Consider the following 21,830-nt stretch of genomic DNA (forward strand, 5'->3'; position numbering starts at 1 on the left):
CTGCATTGGTAAAGTACTGGAACTTCAAGCACTGATAGAAAGCACCGAAGCTGAAATCATTATAGGTACAGAAAGCTGGCTGAAACCAGAGATAAATTCTGCCGAAATTTTTACAAAGGCACAGATGGTGTTTAGAAAGGATAGATTGCATGCAACCGGTGGTGGCATGTTTGTCGCTGTTAGTAGTAGTTTATCCTGTAGTGAAGTAGAAGTGGATAGTTCCTGTGAATTATTATGGGTGGAGGCTACACTCAACAACCGAGCTAGATTAATAATTGACTCCTTTTACCGACCTCCCGACTCAGCAGCATTAGTGCAGAACAACTGAGAGAAAATGTGGAATACATTTCACATAAATTTTCTCAGCATGTTATAGTCTTAGGTGGAGATTTCAATTTACCAGATATAGACTGGGACACTCAGATGTTTAGGACGGGTGGTAGGGACAGAGCATCGAGTGACATTATACTGAGTGCACTATCCGAAAATTACCTCGAGCAATTAAACAGAGAACCGACTCATGGAGATAACATCTTGGACCTACTGATAACAAACAGACCTGAAATTTTTGAGTCTGTAAGTGCAGAACAGGGAATCAGTGATCATAAGACCGTTGCAGCATCCCTGAATATGGAACTTAATAGGAATATAAAAAAAGGAAGGAAGGTTTATCTGTTTAGCAAGAGTAATAGAAGGCAGATTTCAGACTACCTAACAGATCAAAACGAAAATTTCTGTTCCGACACTGACAATGTTGAGTGTTTATGGAAAAAGTTCAAGGCAATCGTAAAATGCATTTCAGACAGGTATGTGCCAAGTAAAACTGTGAGGGATGGAAAAAACCCACCGTGGTTCAACAGCAAAGTTAGGAAACTACTGCGAAAGCAAAGAGAGCTTCACTCCAAGTTTAAACGCAGCCAAAACCTCTCAGACAAACAGAAGCTAAACTCTGTCAAAGTTAGCATAAGGAGGGCTATGTGTGAAGCGTTCAGTGAATTCAAAAGTAAAATTCTATGTACCGACTTGACAGAAAATCCTGGGAAGTTCTGGTCTTACGTTAAATCAGTAAGTGGCTCGAAACAGCATATCCAGACACTCCAGGATGATGATGGCATTGAAACAGAGGATGACACACGTAAAGCTGAAATACTAAACACCTTTTTCCAAAGCTGTTTCACAGAGGAAGACCGCACTGCAGTTCCTTCTCTAAATCCTCGCACAAACGAAAAAATGGCTGACATCGAAATAAGTGTGCAAGGAATAGAAAAGCAACTGGAATCACTCAACAGAGGAAAGTCCACTGGACCTGATGGGATATCAGTTCGATTCTACACAGAGTACGTGAAAGAACTTGCCCCCCTTCTAACAGCCATGTACCACAAGTCTCTAGAGGAACGGAAGGTTCCAAATGATTGGAAAAGAGCACAGGTAGTCCCAGTCTTCAAGAAGGGTCGTCTAGCAGATGCGCAAAACTATAGACCTATATCTCTGACATCAATCTGTTGTAGAATTTTAGAACACGTTTTTTGCTTGAGTATCATGTTGTTTTTGGAAACCCAGAATCTACTCTGTAGGAATCAACATGGATTCCGGAAACAGCGATTGTGTGAGACCCAACTCCTTTTATTTGTTCATGAGACCCAGAAAATATTAGATACAGGCTCCCAGGTAGATGCTATTTTCCTTGACTTCCGGAAGGCATTCGATATAGTTCCGCACTGTCGCCTGATAAGCAAAGTAAGAGCCTACGGAATATTAGACCAGCTGTGTGGCTGGATTGAAGAGTTTTTAGCAAACAGAGCACAGCATGTTGTTATCAATGGAGAGACGTCTACAGACGTTAAAGTAACCTCTGGTGCACCACAGGGGAGTGTTATGGGACCATTGATTTTCATAATATATATAAATGACCTAGTAGATAGTGTCGGAAGTTCCATGCGGCTTTTCGCAGATGATGCTGTAGTATACAGAGAAGTTTCAGCATTAGTAAATTGTAGCAAAATGCAGGAAGATCTGCAGTGGATAGGCACTTGGTGCAGGGAGTGGCAACTGACCCTTAACATAGACAAATGTAATGTATTGCGAGTACATACAAAGAAGGATCCTTTATTGTATGATTATATGATAGCGGAACAAACACTGGTAGCAGTTACTTCTGTAAAATATCTGGGAGTATGCGTGTGGAATGATTTGAAATGGAATGATCATATAAAATTAATTGTTGGTAAGGCGGGCACCAGGTTGAGATTCATTGGGAGAGTCCTTAGAAAATGTAGTCCATCAACAAAGGAGGTGGCTTACAAAACACTTGTTCAACCTATACTTGAATATTGTTCATCAGTGTGGGATCCGTACCAGATCCGGTTGACGGAGGAGATAGAGAAGATCCAAAGAAGAGCAGCGTGTTTCGTCACAGGGTTATTTTGTAAACATGATAGCATTACGGAGATGTTTAGCAAACTCAAGTGGCAGACTCTGCAAGAGGGTGCGTTTCTGGATGAGGTATCGAATATATTGCTTCCCCCTACTTATACCTCCCGAGGAGATCACGAATGTAGAATTAGAGAGACTCGAGCGCACATGGAGGCTTTCAGACAGTCGTTCTTCCCACGAACCATACGTGACTGGAACAGAAAAGGGAGTTAATGACAGTGGCACGTAAAGTGCTCTCCGCCACACACAGTTGGGTGGCTTGCGGAGTATAAATGTAGATGTAGATGTATGGAGTGCCGTTGGTTGCTCGTCTCAGTCACCTCTTGTTTGCATTGACAGCACTTTGAACAGTGGATGTTACATTTCAGATGAGTTACGACCCGAGGCTCTACCCTTCATTTGATCCCTGCGAAAACCTAGATTTCAGCAGGATAATGCACGACTGCATGTTGGAGGTCCTGTACGGGCCTTTATGGACACAAAAAATGTTCGACTACTGCCCTGGCCAGCACATTCTCCAGATCTCTCACCAATTGAAAATGTCTGGTCAATGGTGGCCAAGCAACTGGCTCGTCACAATATGCCAGTCACTACTCTTCATGAACTGTTGTATTGTGTTGAAGCTGCATGGGCAGCTGTGCCTCTACATGCCATCCAAGCTCTATTTGACTCAGTGCCCAGGTGTATCAAGGCCATTATTATGCCCAGAGGTGGTTGTTCTGGGTACTGATTTCTCAGATCTATGCACCCAAATTGTGAGAAAATGTAATCACATGTCAGTTCTAGTATAATATATTTGTCCAATGAATACCCATTTATCATCTGCATTTATTCTTGGTGTAGCAATTTTAATGGCCAGTAGTGTATGTACCACCATAGTTTTTGGTCCTAAACTATAAAAATAAAATTATGAAAAAGTAAACATGAACAGTTGATCACAATTCTAACATAATAGCAAAAATATTTTCTTCACTGAGTTGCTACAAAGAATACACCCAACAAAGGTTCAACACACATCTGAAATGAAAAGCACGGTTTTGCACAAAATGTGGTGAGCATGTCCAAAAACTGTCAGTGAAGGACGACAAAGGCATAATTATTACAGTGCTTTTACAAGAGGTATGTACTTTAAAATATAAATATTACAAAAACAAACTACAACAGTGAATCGCATAGTGATAAGATAAAAAATGTGAAAGTCTTTCAGTTTCACATCTCAACAGAATCCAAGTGCACAGTGACAAAAAAGTGTTAGATAACCAATGTCAACAAACTTCAAAATAGCACTGGACCCAAATAGCAAATAATGTAAGTATAATGTTATTGTTATCAGACAGCCATGGGTGTGGACTTGCTGAAATTGTCAATCAGGCAACACATCTGAAAGCAATCAGTGTTGTGAAAGCAAGAGCCCCATTGTCAGAAGTGGAGAAGCCAGTAAAATCTACTAACTTTGCCAGTTTAAACCAAAATGAATTTGTTGTCTTAATAGGGGTGTCAAATGACATGTAGAAAATGGCCACGCAATATTTAAAAAGGTACCTGAGCCAGCTCACACACCAATGTCGTTTTCTTCAATGTACTGCACAGATACAACTTACCACAATGGTCATGTGTAAACAAAGAAAATGCAGTGGCTAGTAAATTTTGCTCTGTTATTTGCAGTCATTTCAGAAATGTCCAGATTACTGACATCAGCTGTACTGTTTGCAGGTTTTACACTCCTTGCAGCTTGCATCTTCACAGTACGGGTGAGCAACTGATAGACAAATAAATTGCCAATGTTGTTACAACAATAGTCAAAGCAGATATACCAATGACAGTACTGGCAGCAACAACATCACCAACATCACAATCAACTGCATCAGCCAAAGAATTATCATTGGATGCAAATGAGGAACACCATGTCAAGAATCCTACAGGTGATACAGAGGCAGATCATCTTGCAGTGGAGCCTCCATCATTACAATCAGCAGTGTTAGCACAAGCAGGTGAATCAACAACAATACAAACAGCAGCTGTAGCTACAGAGTCTTCACTACATGCACATCTACAAGTAGCAGCAGAGTCGTCATCACCGATGGCAGCATCATCAACAGCAGTAGCAGCAACAACGCCATCATCATCACCAACAACAGTAGCAACAGCAGAGCCATCATCAGCACTGGCAGCAACATCATCAGCAAGAGTGGCAGCAACAATAGCAAAATTTCCAGAGGGACTGATTAAGAACAATGGCGCCGAGTGAGGATCGTGAGTGTGTAAAGTCTGGAAAAAGTGTAAAAATAGCGAGAAAAAGTGTTTATTGTGCAATATAGTCAGTGTGTATTGTGAAAACTTGTGCATGCCATGTTACATAATAAAAAAGTCACAGAAAAAAACTGTGGAACCACAAGGAGTAATAAGGAGCATCTACATCGTCTTTCGGGGAAACAAGTGTAACATTAGGTTCGGATCCCTGCCACTGCAAAAAATGTGCAGTTAAAGGTGTAATGTGCATGATATGTAAAACTGTGTTTCATTATTCATGTGTTAACATAAATCCTAAGCATAAGATATGTTTCAGCAAAAAATGTAGCAGAGATGAACCAGTGCAAAAACTTAATAAGATGGATTACACAAACAATATCATTCCAGTGTTAGTGGAAGAGATACAAGTTTTACAACATGAGTGCAACAAATCCCCGCAGCTGAACACAATGGATGTAAATAAATCACTCAGTGGACTTCACTCAGGAATCATAAACTATAGTAGCAAAAATACAAGACATAAAATGTGTAAAAAGTACGAGAGAGTAGGCAGTAAAGGCGTATGCAAAACAAAGTTCCGTTCTCGGTGTGCAAAAGTTGATCCAACACCAAAAACACACAAAAAATCATCAGCAGAATGGAAATATGATACCAATGTTTACAGGGTCAGACTGAACCCACATATTCAACTACAAAACAGGTACGAATTGCTAAGCGAAATAAGTGATGATAGTGCTTCAGAAAATATTTTTGAAAATACGCAGGTACATGTTTCAGCCATTGCTGCTCCCCTGAATAGGCCTACATGCAATTCATATCAACATATTCCTAAGTCACAGCAAAAAATACATAATCACATGAGAAAACTGCACATTTTAGCTGATAGCCACGGGTGCAGAAAAGCCTCTCTTGTTAATGAGGCATCAGTTGTGAAATCCACAAGTTATGTCAAGCCTGGGGCTTCCATTTCAGAGGTAATTAAGAATGTTTACACTGATGAAATTATCAAGTTGAGTTCAAAAGACTTTGTAGCTTTGTTTGGTGGCTCTAACGATGTATATAAATATGAAACCCCTACAGCCTGCTCAGAATTGAAAAAGCATCTGGCTCATTTGTCACATACAAATATTCTCTTTGGCAACATTCCGCATCGCTATGATCTGCCACCCTGGTTTTGTGTGAACAAAGAGATTACAACTGCTAACGAGAGTTTTTCCAGTACATGCAGTCAATTCGAAAATGTTTGTGTTGTTGATATTAGTGGCATTAGTTGGAGATTCCACACTTCTCATGTACTTCATTTGAATGGCCTAGGGAAGAAAATTGTAGCACAAAAAGTATTGGATGAAATAAAAAGGCACCAGCAAACATCTGCAGCACCATCACCAACAGTAACCATAACATCAGAAAAATCAATAAAAGCAGGTTCATCACAAGTAGCAACAACAACAGAAGCAACAGCATCATCAAAATCATGACCAGTAGCAGCAGTAAAATTATCAGAAATGGTCAAACCACCATCAGTAACAGCAACAAAACCATCAGCAGAAACGACAGCAAAACCAACAGATACTACAACAACAGATCCACCATCAACAGAAAAGAAACAACTTGAAAGAAACAAAGACAGTAACCGGATGAAGAATCCTGTCAGCACCACCACCACATCCACTATACCACCACCTCTGGCCGCAGAAACAGCAGCAGTAACAATGGCAGCAGCAACAGAACCAACAACAGTAACAGTAGCAACAGAACCAACAATAACAGAAGCAGTAGCAACTAAACCAACAGCAGCAGCAACAAAACTATCAACAGTTGCAGCAACACAACACTGCTTAAGGAGGAGTCAAAGACAAGGTACATCTACGTCATTAAATAAGAATTTTTTATGGCCTCAGACAAAGAAAAGGAAAAGATTGTGACAAACCAGCAAGAAAATTTGCAGATAAGTCACAACTACTATGGAAAAAGCAGCACATTACCATGTAATGACAAAAGAAAAAATACTTGCAAACTAGTCAGGATAATGTGTCAGAATATTCAGTGCCTCAAAAGCAAAGTGCTATACCTAGAAGTAGCTTTAAACAACCTTGCTGCTGTCTCTTGTATTTATTTATCTGAACACTGGCGTAAGGCTAGTGAATTAAGTCTCATAAATATAAGCAACTTTAATTTAGCAGCACATTATTGCCAAAGTGTTTTTAAAAATGGTGGGGTATGCATTCGCTCTAGAGTAGGACTACAGTTCAAAGTGAAAACAGAATTGGACCACCTAAATACAGAAAAACGTTTTGAATCATGTGCCATAGAAACTTCCTGGCAGATTAAAACTGTGTGCCGGACTGAGACTCGAACTCAGGACCTTTGCCTTTCGCATGCAAGTGCTCTACCAACTGAGCTACCCAAGCACGACTCACGCCCCGTCCTCACAGCTTTACTGTGTGTGTGTGTGTGTGTGTGTGTGTGTGTGTGTGTGTGTGTGTGTGTGTGTCAAAGAGAGAGAGAGAGAGAGATATTGTGGAGTGAGCAGGGGGGAGAGATGGAAATGTGGAATTGCAATATCATTGTGATAAATTGTAATCTGTAACAATGTACTTGGTTTCTGTCTAAATATGAAAATGGGACATGAAACTAAGATTACCTATGCTAAGTATGTGGGCCACTGATGATCTGAATTACACGTAATCACTGTTCTCTAGATTGAGAAAAACCTAACTGTTGTGTGAGTCTGTATAAAATTCTTATCCTTCCCACTTGTCCCTCCTTCAGGGAGTTCTTATCCTTCTCACTTGTCCCTCCTTTAGGAAGGAACCTACAAATTCTATGACCTAGGATTGGTAATAATTAAGTATTACCTACAACAAAGCACTTAGTTTATAATGGTCACTTTCAACACTATCAGTGGTCAGCACTCTGGCATGCTGTACAAAGAATACAGCTATTGCAATAATGGATATTCCAGGATAAAAACAATGTACAAATGTGAGGATAAATATATTTTATTTATTGCTTGTTAATATGTCGTGTAAAAGTTTTCTGTAGGAGACATATGACATTGTATGTAAAGCCCTCTAGTGGTTAAGTTCTTAAGACCGGTGCACGCCTAAATAACATCCTGGCAGCCGACCCATCTGTCCTTTTTTCAGCTGTCATATTGACATTTTATCTTTCATAGGCAACAAAGACTGGAATAAAAAAACATTTGACATTATTGGATCACTGTTTGTATACACAACCATGTCACGGTTGGAGAATTCTATATTCTTTATGGATGGTACCCATGACTCTTCTAATAAGGGCAGTTGCAACATGTAGTGACTCGAAGGAAGGAAGCATAACATCCCACAAACATCAGCTTCATTAGAGATGGAGTACAAGCCTGGATTGTTTCAAGCATGGGGAAGGAAATTGCCTGTGCCCTTCCAAAGAAACAATCTGGCACTTGCCTGGAGTGATATAGGGAATCATGGAAAATCTAATTCATGGTAACTGGACACAGATTTGACCTGTCATGTGAGTCCAGTGTGCTAGCTAACCACTGTGCCACCTTGCACATGTCATGATGTGCGTTCACTTTTACTTTCATGTGTGCTCAATACAAAGTTAAACAACATATGTAGTACCAGCCCTGTTTGAGGAAGGCAGATATGTCTGCCTGTGTCTGTATATGTGCGGATGGATAGGTGTGTGTGTGTGTGTGTGTGAGAGTGTATACCCGACATTTTTTCCCCCTAAGGCAAGTCTTTTCGCTCCCAGGATTGGAATGACTCCTTACCCTCTCCCTTAAAACCCGCATCCTTTTGTCTTTCCCTCTCCTTCCCTCTTTCCTGATGAAGCAACCTTGGGTTGCGAAAGCTTGAAATTTGTGTGTGTGTTTGTGTGTTTTTAATTGTATCTATCAACATACCAACACTTTCTCGTTTGGTAAGTTACAGCATCTTTGTTTTTTTAATATATATTTTTCCCTTGGGGAATGTATTTTTTGATGAAATCCATGCAATGTACATTGTCTCTGGATGAATAAACTACTACTACTACTACTATTCAGAAAAAGTGGAAAAAGTCACAGGCCCACACACAATAGGAATCAGGAATTTTTGTTCTCTCAGGTGGGTGGAAAAGTAACAGAGCTAATTCCAACATAAAAATTTTGCATCAAAATGTTCAGTATGTGTCAAAGAAACTTGATGAGATAGAAATTTTATTGCCAACTGAGATGCTGGAAGTCTTTATTATGTCATCACAAAGCCTGACAGAGACTGAAGTAAGATATTATGTACATATATCTGTGTGAGACCAATAATGTCTCTGAAATTTTGTCGTTTCATTTGCACTGATGGAATTGTTTGCAGTTTAGGTAACAGAAGATTAACTCATTTCTGTAGAGCTAATCATAAGGGAGGGGAAATTGCAGAGTACATAAGCAGTGAGATGGAATTACTCCATGTCCAGTTGAAAACAATTCGTATATGCTTTTAGAAGCAGTAGCTATGCATATAATATTGCAGGGAGAAAGCGGTTGATATTAGATCTGTACCAGTCACTTAGGACACAAATAAACATTTTTTTTAAATAGCCAGAAGTGCTTCTAGATAAGGACATTAATGAATTCCCATATACAGTTATAAGTAAGGATCTAAATATTGATACATTAAAAGATAGTTATCATACAAAAGATTCTGTAGCCTGATAAATGTCTACAGCCTCAAGTTAGACGTAGAAAGTCCATTAAGATGCTGTCACACCTCACAAACATTGATAAATCATGTAATAAGAAAGATTCCTGAGTAGGCAAACTGTGTATGTAATAAATGCTGCAGTCTCAGATCATTATAGACAAACAGTTGAACTATCAGGGATCAATGTTTTCTGTGAGAAAATACTGTTAGAATTTAGAAAGCTGAAACCAGAAAATTTGAATAGACTACAAGTATTATTAAAAGGAGGAGACTGGAAAGACTACACTCAATAAATAACATATTGGAGAGGTGGGAGTACTTCTGGTTAACATGGGGCTCATATATAAACTTTTCTTGCCCCATATTAACCAGAAATCTAAGTAAGGGAAGTACTAGAAGATGGACCACACACACATGCACACACACACAGTATACAAAATGATCTGAAAATGGCATTCAAAAACTGCCTGATAAGCTAAACTGCAGCTAGCATTGACACAAGAACAAGAAGAGAGCCTGTAGAAGAATAACAAGAAAAACTACATCCAGTTTTTATCAGAATGAAATTTGAATTTCCATAAACATTTCTAAGACTGTGTGGTTCCACATAAATGGCTGTAGGAAAGGATCTAATAGGGAAAATAGCAGTAATATCATTTTAGGGAAAGACAGGAAGGAATGGAAAGATTCAAATGTTGTCAGCAATACTTTTAATCAGTATGTCAAAGTAATGAAAAAAACTCATAAAAGAAAACAATAGCTCAAAAATATCAAGAAATATGAATAACATATCCAGTGGCACAGAAAATATTTTTCAGCTGCCAGCAAGTGAATTAGCAATAACAATGCACAGCCTAAAGCCCCAAAACATAGATGACATTGATGGAATACCAACTTGTGCAGTAAAATACTGTACTCAATGGTCAATGAGACCTCAGCTTTGTAAAATGCGATATTTCCTAAATATCTGTAAAAGACAAAGGCTGTGCATGTTTATGAGGGTAATTATAAGAAGAATCTCATGGACTGTAGGTCAGTTACTACCACATTTTTCTTATGTAAAATTGTGGAAACGGACTTGCAAGGTAGAACATTACATTTTATAGAGAAGAATAACACACTCAACAAGACACAGCATGGTTTTAGAAAATGTAGGTCTACCACCATGAGCACAGCTAACTTTGTAGCCAGTGTTATTGGACCATCAGATGAACAAAGAAAAGTCTGGGAGATTTCCTTGACATTTCAAATGCATTTGGTAATTGATCACGTGTGTCATACTAGACTAATACACAAACCAAACTATTATGTTATTAGGGGAAAGGCAGCTGACATAAAATCATTTGTGAAAAACAGAGAGCAATATGTAGAAGTGAAGCATAAGGAAAGTAGCACTGCTGTAACTGTACCAGAAATTTCAAGTAGTAAAGTTTGGTGTACCTCAGGGGTTGGTTCTCAAATCCCTTCTTTTCATCCTGTATGTAAATCATATGACATCAGCAGTAGGTGACACTTGAGTGATGGTAAAAAATGACTGCAATCAAGTGCAATTCCAAGTCTGAGGAAGGCTTACAAAAATTTCAGTGAAAACAACTTGTTTGTAAATGCAAATAGGGAAACATATGTATGGTTGTGAGTAACTAAAACTACAAAGACTGACAATATCTCCCTTGAACCAGATAATTCACTTCTCAAAGGAGCAAGGATCACAAATTCTTGGGTATCATTCTTGACAAGAATTTGACATGGCATAAGCTATCCCCACCTATCATACTGTGCTATAGTCTGGGGAAATACAGCACACACACACACACACACACACACACACACACACACACACACACACATAGGTTAATAAAACTTCAAAAGAAGGCTGTTAGATGCATTGCAGATCTGCTTCCAAGACAGTTGTACAGAAATAAATTTAGAGCACTTCCCCTCACTATATATGTCTGCAACAATAATGTGTCTGAAAGCAAGTAGCACTGCATAATTAAACAGACATGCATGATTATAATATGTGAAACAGGGGTGATTATTATCTATATAGCGACTGGCAGATATTAACCAAAAAAGATGCCACAACTGCTGGGCATATACTGTATTCACAACTACTGGGCATATACTGTATAATAAATTACCACATAGAATAAAATGCATTAAAAATACATTGATTTTCACAAATAACTTAAGAGGCTATTTAGTCTCTTTATCTGTATGTAGCCTAAAACAATACATAGAGTCTAAATGATAGAGAGAATCAGCTTCAGAAAAAGAGGAATTGATTGATATGTTTATTCATCTATATAACAATACAAATTGTATGGATGTCACCAATTGTGTCTTATGAACTAAAGCGTACATCGGTTCTTACTATGTTTGCAATTCAATTCTTACAATTTTTAGACGTCAATTCTTACAAAATTTATAATTATGCCATATGCTGTTACTTTATATAGGCCTATGCTGTATTTGTGTCTACTGAATAGCTATCTACAATTATTCTAAATACTCATTTACTTGTAACAACTTTTACTTAATAAATACATTTTTAGCTTTTGGCTAAAGAAATCAAGTGCATTTACACCTTTTGTTTCCCATGGCAGCCTGTTGTACAGTTTTAGTCTATTATATAGCAAACTGTTCTCTGTTTTGTACTTATTTTTCCTGTTTAGGTATAAGTAGCAGCTGTATGTAGTTTCATGCTCATGTATTGAGCTGTTTGTTGCGTACAGATGAGTATTTTTCCTTTCATACATTACAGTCTGGAAAATGTATTCACATGGGACAGTCGGAATTTCCAGTTTTTTGAATAAATCAATACAATGGGCCCTACTGCTACGATTTGCTATTATTTGTACAGCTCTTTTCTATACCTATTCCTCTCACTTGTTTCCTAAAACATGATTCTGTAACTGAGGATTGATTGTATGTATCCAAAATATGTCATTTTAAGGCATGAAATATTGCACACTGGTGCAAGTATTTATAGAGCATCATAAAATGTCCTTGTATCCATAAACCAGGATGCATGAACATAGAAGGTATGTATTTTTTATTATATAAGAATTAGCCTGCTGCTGCTTGTTTATTGTTATTCTGGGTGCCTAAGACAGAGTGAGGCTGTCAGAATGTAAGATGGCAAAGATTAGTGAGTGCGTGGTGTACATTGCAGAAATGAAATGGTGAAATTGTAAAATTAGGAAAATGTGAATATGAGCATGTGAATTTCATGTAATCAGTGAGATGTTATTATTTCTGTTTTTATCTCATTTGTGTTATGTTAAGGAAATTAATGAGTTTGTTATGTTATATGTATAAATGTAATTGAAACTGTTTATTCCCTGATATCTGTTCAATGGAAATTGTCTACAGATGGATTAATGAATAAATAAATAAATAAATCATCACAAAGAATTTCTGTTACAGAACTAACAAACTTGTGGCAGCCATTAAGGAAGATAAATTGTTTGTTAGTACAGCAGAGTCAACTGTAAACAATCAATAAATGATAAGCTCATTTGGTGATGCATGTAATGTCTATTTTATTCATGTTTGAATCCTAGTCTAGTATCTCTTTTGCAACATTTTACTATACGAATTCCTAGAGTTTGAAAGCCTTCCATTTTACATGAACAGATAGGTCTTTAATAACTCCATTGCCTTGGTATCCGTGCAGTGAACACTTTCATCCTATACTCTTTGTTTGGCTGGAAAACTGGAAAATAAGAATGCATTTTATTGGTCTGTCTTTTCCTTTCATAAACTCATATATTGGACAAAAAAAAATTGAACCTCCAATTTTTCAGTTTTACCTTCTTACAGCTCTTTTTCTTGGTTTCTTGTTGGCATACTGCTCCAAGAAAAGGAATGAGATTCAATACCTAACATAAGTAGGTTCAGTGTGCTAAGAAGTTTTGAAGATTCCTTTTGACTTTTGCTTTGTGTTTTTGCTTTTTGGTTCGTAGTCCTTGTCAAGTGGAATATTTTACTACATGTAGAACATTTCAGTATATTTGTTTTGGTGGCTAAATTTCATACTGATATCATTGTCACTACAGTGAATATGCTCATACCATTCATTCACAAGAAAAACAGTTGGCAGTTGACTTATGCATATCATGAGAAAGGGTAACTGAATTTTTGGATGATGAAAACAGACAAGTATTTTTTAAAAAAGCTATTAATTTATATCCTCAAAGTTGATTTCATGCTTTAAATAGAAAAAAATAGTATAATGAATCCACATGTTAAATGCATTTTTTTCTTTATTTTCTTCTTTCAGGAACTTGATATTGCATATATCTCTGAATAAAGGTCATAAATTCATCATCAGTATTTATTTAAATTTATTCATTCCTCAGAAGCTGAAATAAATGGTTATGTGTGTTACATCAGCTTTCTTTTAATTCTAGAAGTCTCTATATGAATACAGTGCTCACAACCAGTTATGTTCATGATGACCTAATGGAGAAATAACTGATTATGGTACTAGAAAGTGGTCAGGTGAGTTGAATTATAGTAAGAAATTTCCTACAAGTATGGAATTACTATACAGTACTATGCATGAAGATGGCAACTTCTTATACCAATTCTCAATGATTTTGCTTTTTGTGACCCAGCAGTGACTGCATTGGTTAATATAAGAAAATTCTGTGGTTGGCAGCACAGAGCCCTACTGCAGGACTATCTTTGGACTCAGCTCATGTTGATCTTAATTTGCCTCCACATGAATTCTTATATATTGCTGCCAAGTAGTAAAGTGTATTTATTCTCAATATATGGTAATAATCATTATATTGCTAGCACCCTTCCCTGGCCCCTTCTACATTGGTGATCCCATGATCAATGTCAACAACTCCTATGAATTATCTTATGTTCTTTATCTCATATTGTATGAAACAACAATGGAACCACAGACATTTGAATACAAGACAGTGACCTATTTAGTATTCATTTAGTGCTTCGCCACATCAGGAACAAGTTTTGCCTTTTTTGAAATGTGAAAGTGATATTGTGCAGTACTGGTGAAATCAGTGCCCCTCCCTCCCCCTCCGCCCCTTACACCTGACAAACAATGTGCACGAACTACTGATCTTATGAGTGTGTGATGATGACTGCAAGTCATTTGCATACCAATGAGATGTTGTCCAACAAACCATCACACATACACTGGAATGTCGATCAATTACGTCATACATATTGTGTAGCATGCAGTTCCACCAAACTCGTTTGCACTGCTATGCAGAACTCAGCCAATGGAGCAATGCACAGACACTTTGAATGATTTTCTTCTGTGTCATGGCACAAGAGCTCATTCATTCTTGCTCTCTGACCAGCTGTGGTGCCACACACATCACAGAATTTTGATGAGAGTCCTGCTCATCTCAGATCACAACCCAAGCTGCCACTCTTCCTCCTAAAAAAATATAAGTTACTCCAAGTTCACCACATTACTGAGCCACCTAGGCAAGCATGCTGAGATTATTAGTGACACTGTTTTGTCACCCCTATTGTAATGGGACATCTTCCTCTAGCATTACTTTTCCACAACCGTAGTTGTCGATACCAGTATTATTTTTCGAATTTTGGGCATGTCAGTACTATCTTAGCTGCTTTTATGAAAACTTTGAAATAATTTTATACTCAATATTGACCTACAATGTGAGAATTTCAGCTTCAAGACTCAGACCCCCTAGAAAATAAGAACTGGAACCTACTCTACACAAGATGCTAAGTAAACTAGAAAGTTTATTGAAATATTCGCTCCTCTCAAATTTTTCATAAAAGACATTGGTTATTGTGGACAATAACTGGAATTAGGAATGAGGAAGTAGACTACACTGTTGCTGTTGTGGTCTTCAGTCCTGAGACTGGTTTGATGCAGCTCTCCATGCTATTCTATCCTGTGCAAGCTTCTTCATCTCCCAGTATGTACTGCAACCTACATCCTTCTGAATCTGGTTGGTGTATTCATCTCTTGGTCTCCCTCTAAGATTTTTACCCTCCACCCTGCCCTCCAATACTAAATTGGTGATCCCTTGATGCCTCAGAACATGTCCTACAAACCGATCCCTTCTTCTAGTCAAGTTGTGCCACAAACTTCTCTTCTCCCCAAGTCTATCCAACACCTCCTATTTAGTTATGTGATCTACCCATCTAATCTTCAGCATTCTTCTGTAGCACCACATTTCGAAAGCTTCTATTCTCTTCTTGTCTAAACTATTTATAGTCCATGTTTCACTTCCATACATCGCTTCACTGCATACAAATACTTTCAGAAACAACTTCCGGACACTTAAATCTATACTCAATGTTAACAAATTTCTCTTCTTCAGAAACTCTTTTCTTCCCATTGCCAGTCTACATTTTATATCCTCTGTACTTTGACCATCATCAGTTATTTTGCTCCCCAAATAGCAAAAATCCGTTACTACTTTAAGTGTCTCATTTCTTAATCTAATACCCTCAGCATCACCCGACTTAATTCGACTACATTCCATTATCCTCGTTTTCCTTTTGTTGATGTTCATCTTTAATCCTCCTTTCAAGACACTGTCCATTCCATTCAACTGCTCTTCCAAGTCATTTGCTGTCTCTGACACAATTACAATGTCATCAGTGAACCTCAAAGTTTTTATTTCTTCTCCATGGAATTTTAATACCTACTCTGAATTTTTCTTTTGTTTCCTTTACTGCTTGCTCAATATACATATTGAATAACACTGGGGAGAGGCTACAACCCTGTCTCACTCCCTTCCCAAACACTGCTTCCCTTTCAGGCCCCTTAACTCTTACAGCTGCCATTTGGTTTCTATACAAATAGTAAATAGCCTTTCGCTCCCTGTATTTTACCCCTGCCACCTTCAGAATTTGAAAGAGAGTATTCCAGTCAACATTGTCAAAAGCTTTCTCTAAGTCTACAAATGCCAGAATTGTAGGTTTGCCTTTCCTTAATCTAGCTTCTAAGATAAGTCGTAGGGTCAGTATTGCCTCATGTGTTCCAATATTTCTACGGAATCCAAACTGATCTTCCCCAAAGGCAGCTTCTACTAGTTTTTCCATTCATCTTTAAAGAATTTGTGTTAGTATTTTGCAGCCGTGACTTATTAAACTGATAGTTCGGTAATTTTCACATCTGTCAACACCTGCTTTCTTTGGGATTGGAATTATTATATTCTTCTTGAAGTCTGAGGGTATTTCGCCTGTCTCATACATCTTGCTCACCAGATGGTAGAGTTTTGTCAGGACTGGCTCTCCCAAGGCCGTCAGTAGTTCTAATGGAATGCTGTCTACTCCCGGGACCTTGTTTCGACTCAGGTCTTTCAGTGCTCTGTCAAACTCTTCACCCAGTATCATATCTCCCATTTCATCTTCATCTACATCCTCTTCCATTTCCATAATATTGTCCTCAAGTACATCGCCCTTGTATAGACCCTCTATATACTCCTTCCACCTTTCCGCTTTCCCTTCTTTGCTTAGAATTGGGCTTCCATCTGAGCTCTTAATATTTATACAAGTGGTCCTCTTTTCTCCAAAGGTCTCTTTAATTTTCCTGTAGGCAGTATCTATCTTACCCCTAGCGAGATAAGCCTCTACATCCTTACATTTATCCTCTAGCCATCCCTGCTTAGCCATTTTGCACTTCCTGTCGATCTCATTTTTGAGATGTTTGTATTCCTTTTTGCCTGCTACATTTACTGCATTTTTATATTTTCTGCTTTCATCAATTAAATTCAATATTTCATCTGTTAACCAAGGATTTCTACTAGCCCTCATTTTTTTACCTACTTGATCCTCTGCTGCCTTCACTACTACACTATCTACCAACAAATACAACAGAGTAAAGTTAGTGCACCCACAGGATGCTGGAACTGTAATTGTGCCAAGTTACTTATGATGAACATCTAGAGATCAAGATGCATTCTCAGTCAGTCTTTAATTTATGTCTCACTTATGCTAGACCACATCCTGTGGGCATGTTGAATTATAACATTATCCCCTCAGTTACAATTAGTAATGGTCTTGAGTGCGTCAGTATAAAAGAAACTAACTTTGGCAGAAAGACTTCATGCCATATTATAACACTGAAAATATATCACTTTATCAGACAAAATTGACCAACTCTGCCTCAGGCAGGAATCATGCCATGACATGAGGCAGTAGGCAGGTGAGCAGAACCAAGTGTGTGTGGACACTGTTGAGGATGATGTTGCCTACATCTCCTAGGGCAGTAAACCCAGCCAGTCACAACAAACAAGCAGCCAGGTGACAACAACTCATGCAAGATGATGTGATCCATTTCCCATGCCTGCTACATAAAATTTAAACTTAAGTGTTTATATGATTATTTCACCAGCTTTATAATATGTATGGTATATGGAAAGGCAGATAAATTCACACCACCTCATGCAACTGCACTTACACACCATATCACAGCTTTATATTACTGAACGGATAACAACATCCCACAATTCTTGAAAATGACCACATGCTGAAATTGCAATTTCAGTAAATAACGTTTTAACAGCCAAAAGTGGAATGATTTTATTTAACAATTTAATGTAGCCTCTGGATCCAGTTATCACCAAATTTCTCAAATAAGAAGACATGACCAGGCCTTTCTTTGTTTCAAGTATGTTTCAGCAATAAAGCATGCAACTATACGGCATCTTGCACTTACCCAAATGGGAAGATTGATCTGGACCATTGCACTACTACACGTCACCTGCCCACTGAACATGCAAGTCAGTCAAGTTGCACACTGTCCCCACATAAGGGGACATCCTGGATCGTACCTGCAACCAATACATTCTTCTCAACACTGGGTATGAAGTGAGTGCCATGCTGCATGAGCTACTACCACCAAGGGGAAAAAAATTATCTGCCTTCCAACTCTGTGCAGAGAAAGATTCACTGATTACAGTATACAGAACCATGTCTTGAACCTAGAACCTGGATTTAGAAGACATGTTTCCTTAACTGTTTTTCATTGCCATTGGCAAGGAAGCAATACTGGGGGTTGATTTCCTAGGAAGTTTTCATCTCTCTCATATTTGTAACATGGAATTATGAGCCAGCTTTGTGCTGGCTTGATCATGAGTGCAACAGCTTAATTTGATTTTTTGTGTGATATCATTCACCTGAAGTTGGCAGTGGCCACTTCGATGGCACCACCATTGGTTATGGTGAGGCTTCTTCTAGCAGTGAGCTGAGGCACTGTGAGGAGTGAAGCAATACAGTGAAGTTCTGCACCATGGCTCTGACTTCTTGTTAGCATGAGTCAATGTTTATTTGTGGAGTTGCATGCAGAATCTGTAAGGAGTGTAAGCACAGCCATGATAACACTGACGTCCAAATCTGCTAGGTGCAAGGGTGCCTCATTGTCACTCATCTATAGACAGCCTATGTATCCTCATGCCCAGCATTACTTGTGGACATGATGGTGTCTTGGTAGAGCCGAATCATTCGTTTGATGGTGAACATACTTCATTATTTTGGGACGAGGTATGGTCTGGTTCACTCTGCAGTATAGTGGTACAGGTGAGGAGGTTGTTTGTGGAAACAATTTACCCCAACTGCAGGATACAATGTTTGGCAGAGTCTGTTTGCAAATGGTGAGCATTGTGTGTGTTCGTGCATGAGTTATTTCCTTGGAAATGAGCTATTTGTCTGGGTCACTTTCTGCACATGTTATTGTCTGAAGGACATTGTATATTGTTAATTTTAGTTATCATTTTCTGATGCACATAAAGAATGCATAGAGAAAGCTATCCAATCAAAGTCCAGTTCATGTAGTGTCAGTGTTTCATCAATAATAACTAGAGTCTGAATTAAAACACCATAAACAAAACCAGTATGCCAGTCAGTGCTCACTTCAGTGATCACATCACAACTGATTCAGACCTGTCCTAGACTGGCTTGTTGCAGGAGTCTGCCACTGGCTCATTAAAGGTCACTCCAGATGACAAATGTCACCTGGTTAGCAACATCATGGCAGTTGACTTCTTCGCAAGAGACTAACGTTACTGAACTCTCCGTACGTTATCTCTGCTCGGATTCTGGTTGTTTGCATCCGATACACTACTGCCCATTTTATCTACCCCTCGCAACTTGACACTGAAGATGCAACACAGAAAATGCATCAAGATTGAAAACTAGGAGCTCAAAGGCGACTTCTTTGCAAGAGACTATCAATGCTCCAGTCACCTTACGTTATTTTTCCTGCGAGTCTGGTGCTTTCCATCCGATGCACTACTGCCCATGTTGTCTATCCCTCGCACCTTCACACTGACGACGCAACACAGAAAATGGTTCGCGATTGAAAACTAGGAGCTCAAACGCGACTTCTTTGCAAGAGACTAATGGTGCTACAGTCACCGTACGTTATCTCTCCTGGAAGCCCGGTTGTTTGCATCCAATGCACTACTGCCTATTTTCTCTATACCTCGCACCTTCACGTTGACGATGCACCTCAGAAAATGGTTCGCCATTGAAAAAGATAAGTTCAAAGGAGACTTCTTTACAAGAGACTAACTTTGCTACAGTCGGCGGACGTTATCTCTCCTGGGAGAACGGTAGTTTGCATCCGATGTACTACTGCCCATTCTCTATTCCCCTCGCACCTTCACATTGAAGATCTAACACAGAAAATGCATTGCGAGTGAAAACTAGACGCTCAAAGGTGACATCTTTGCAAGTGATTAAGTATGCTAATCTCACCGTACGTTATCTCTCCTGGGACTCCGGTAGTTTGCATCCGATGCACTACTGCCCATATTCTCTACGTCTCACACCATCACTTTGACGATGCAATACAGAAAATGCATCGAGATTGAAAACTAGAAGCTAAAAAACGACTTCTATACAAACGACTAACGGTCACCGTACCTTATATATCCTGGAAGTCTGGTGCTTTGCATCCGATGCACTACTGCAAATTTTCTCTAACCCTCGCACTTTCACATTGACGATGCAACACGGAAAATGAATTACGATATAAGACTGGAGGCTCAAATGGGACTTCTTTGAATCAGACAAACGATGCTACAGTCACCGTACGTTAACTCTTCTGGGAGTCCGGTAGTTTGCATCCGATGCACTACTGCCCATATCCTATTCCCCTTGTAACGCCGGAAATGCCTATGGTTTGTTTTGTAAATATTATTTGTATTTTTACGCTGGCTCTTGCATAGGGACAACTATGCTATCGAACTATTACATGGATAGGTCGTGTGGAGAACCAAAGTGTTTAGGATCGTTGGTAGTGTTAACTCTGCCGCGTGGAGCTCGGGCAGAGGAGAGTCTGGCTGGAGTAGGGCGGTGGAGCAGGTGTGTTGTGTGACGCTCCCGCAAGTAGCCACGCTTTCGGGGTTTGGCAGCATGTAATTGCGCTCGACTTGCTATGATAGTTTCTGACTCGGTGTCGCGGTCGGGAAGCGTTAGCTGGCGCACATCAATATCCCGTTTCGCGTGGTGACCGTGTCAAGAAGAAGGCGCGCCAACATCCAGCTTCTGCAACAGCGACGGCCGACAATGAGTGACTGTCGCCACCTCCCCGATCGACGACTGCAAACCTTCAATCAACCAACAAGGAACACTAAAAGCACGTACAGTTTTAGAACTGTATGGTAGACCTCAGCTTTTCAAACTGTTGCATAAAAAAATATAGCAACTTAGCATGAACCTTTGTTGCTCATTGTCCCAATTGCATTACCAAGCAGGGTCCCTTCCTTTTCTGGAATGAACCCGAGTGTCATTGAAATTCATGCGCCAGCATTAAAGTAATATCATTCCATTTCACTGCTTTAATTTAAAAGTTCAGTTAAAGTATTCATAGCTGGCTACAATATTTAGATTACACAAGTGGAAAGTAAGAGTGCGATTTTTGTTAACATATTTTAGCTTCCCTGTGACTGCAGCTCAGCTTGGTACGTATTAAATTTTACTATTGTTAATTGTTCAGAATCATTTAATTCAAGTTCAAAGTTAAATCTCTTATTTCTAAATTGCGTAGATTCAAGTAGCATTTGAAATGATAGTTGAGGTAGTCCAAGAATAACCTTATTTTACCGAATTTCGTAGTGCTTCAGAAACATAGTTCACTATTAATTGTAGTCTCTAAATTAACTTTCAACTTTCTGGTTTTATTAATTCTTTTGCTAAATTAAGTCAGATTGTGGCGAAATTTATTACTGCTGACAAACATTCAGTTTTCACACAACATGTGTCAACCTTCAGTTGCCAAGCTTTTAGTGCTAATTATATGTGCATTAACCTTTCATTTTCAGTTGTTATAGTAGTTGTCCATAGGACTGGCGACCGTAATTTTCCCCAAATCTGAAATAACTAATTAACGCCAATTAATTGTTAACGTAACGACCGCACATTTACTTTCTTTATTAATTTTACCCTTTTCTCAAAATTAATTTCCACCGATTTCATTTGCATTTTTCCTCTCATTTA

The sequence above is a fragment of the Schistocerca cancellata genome, chromosome 9, assembly GCF_023864275.1.
Source record: "Schistocerca cancellata isolate TAMUIC-IGC-003103 chromosome 9, iqSchCanc2.1, whole genome shotgun sequence".
In the NCBI taxonomy this organism is placed as follows: domain Eukaryota; kingdom Metazoa; phylum Arthropoda; class Insecta; order Orthoptera; family Acrididae; genus Schistocerca; species Schistocerca cancellata.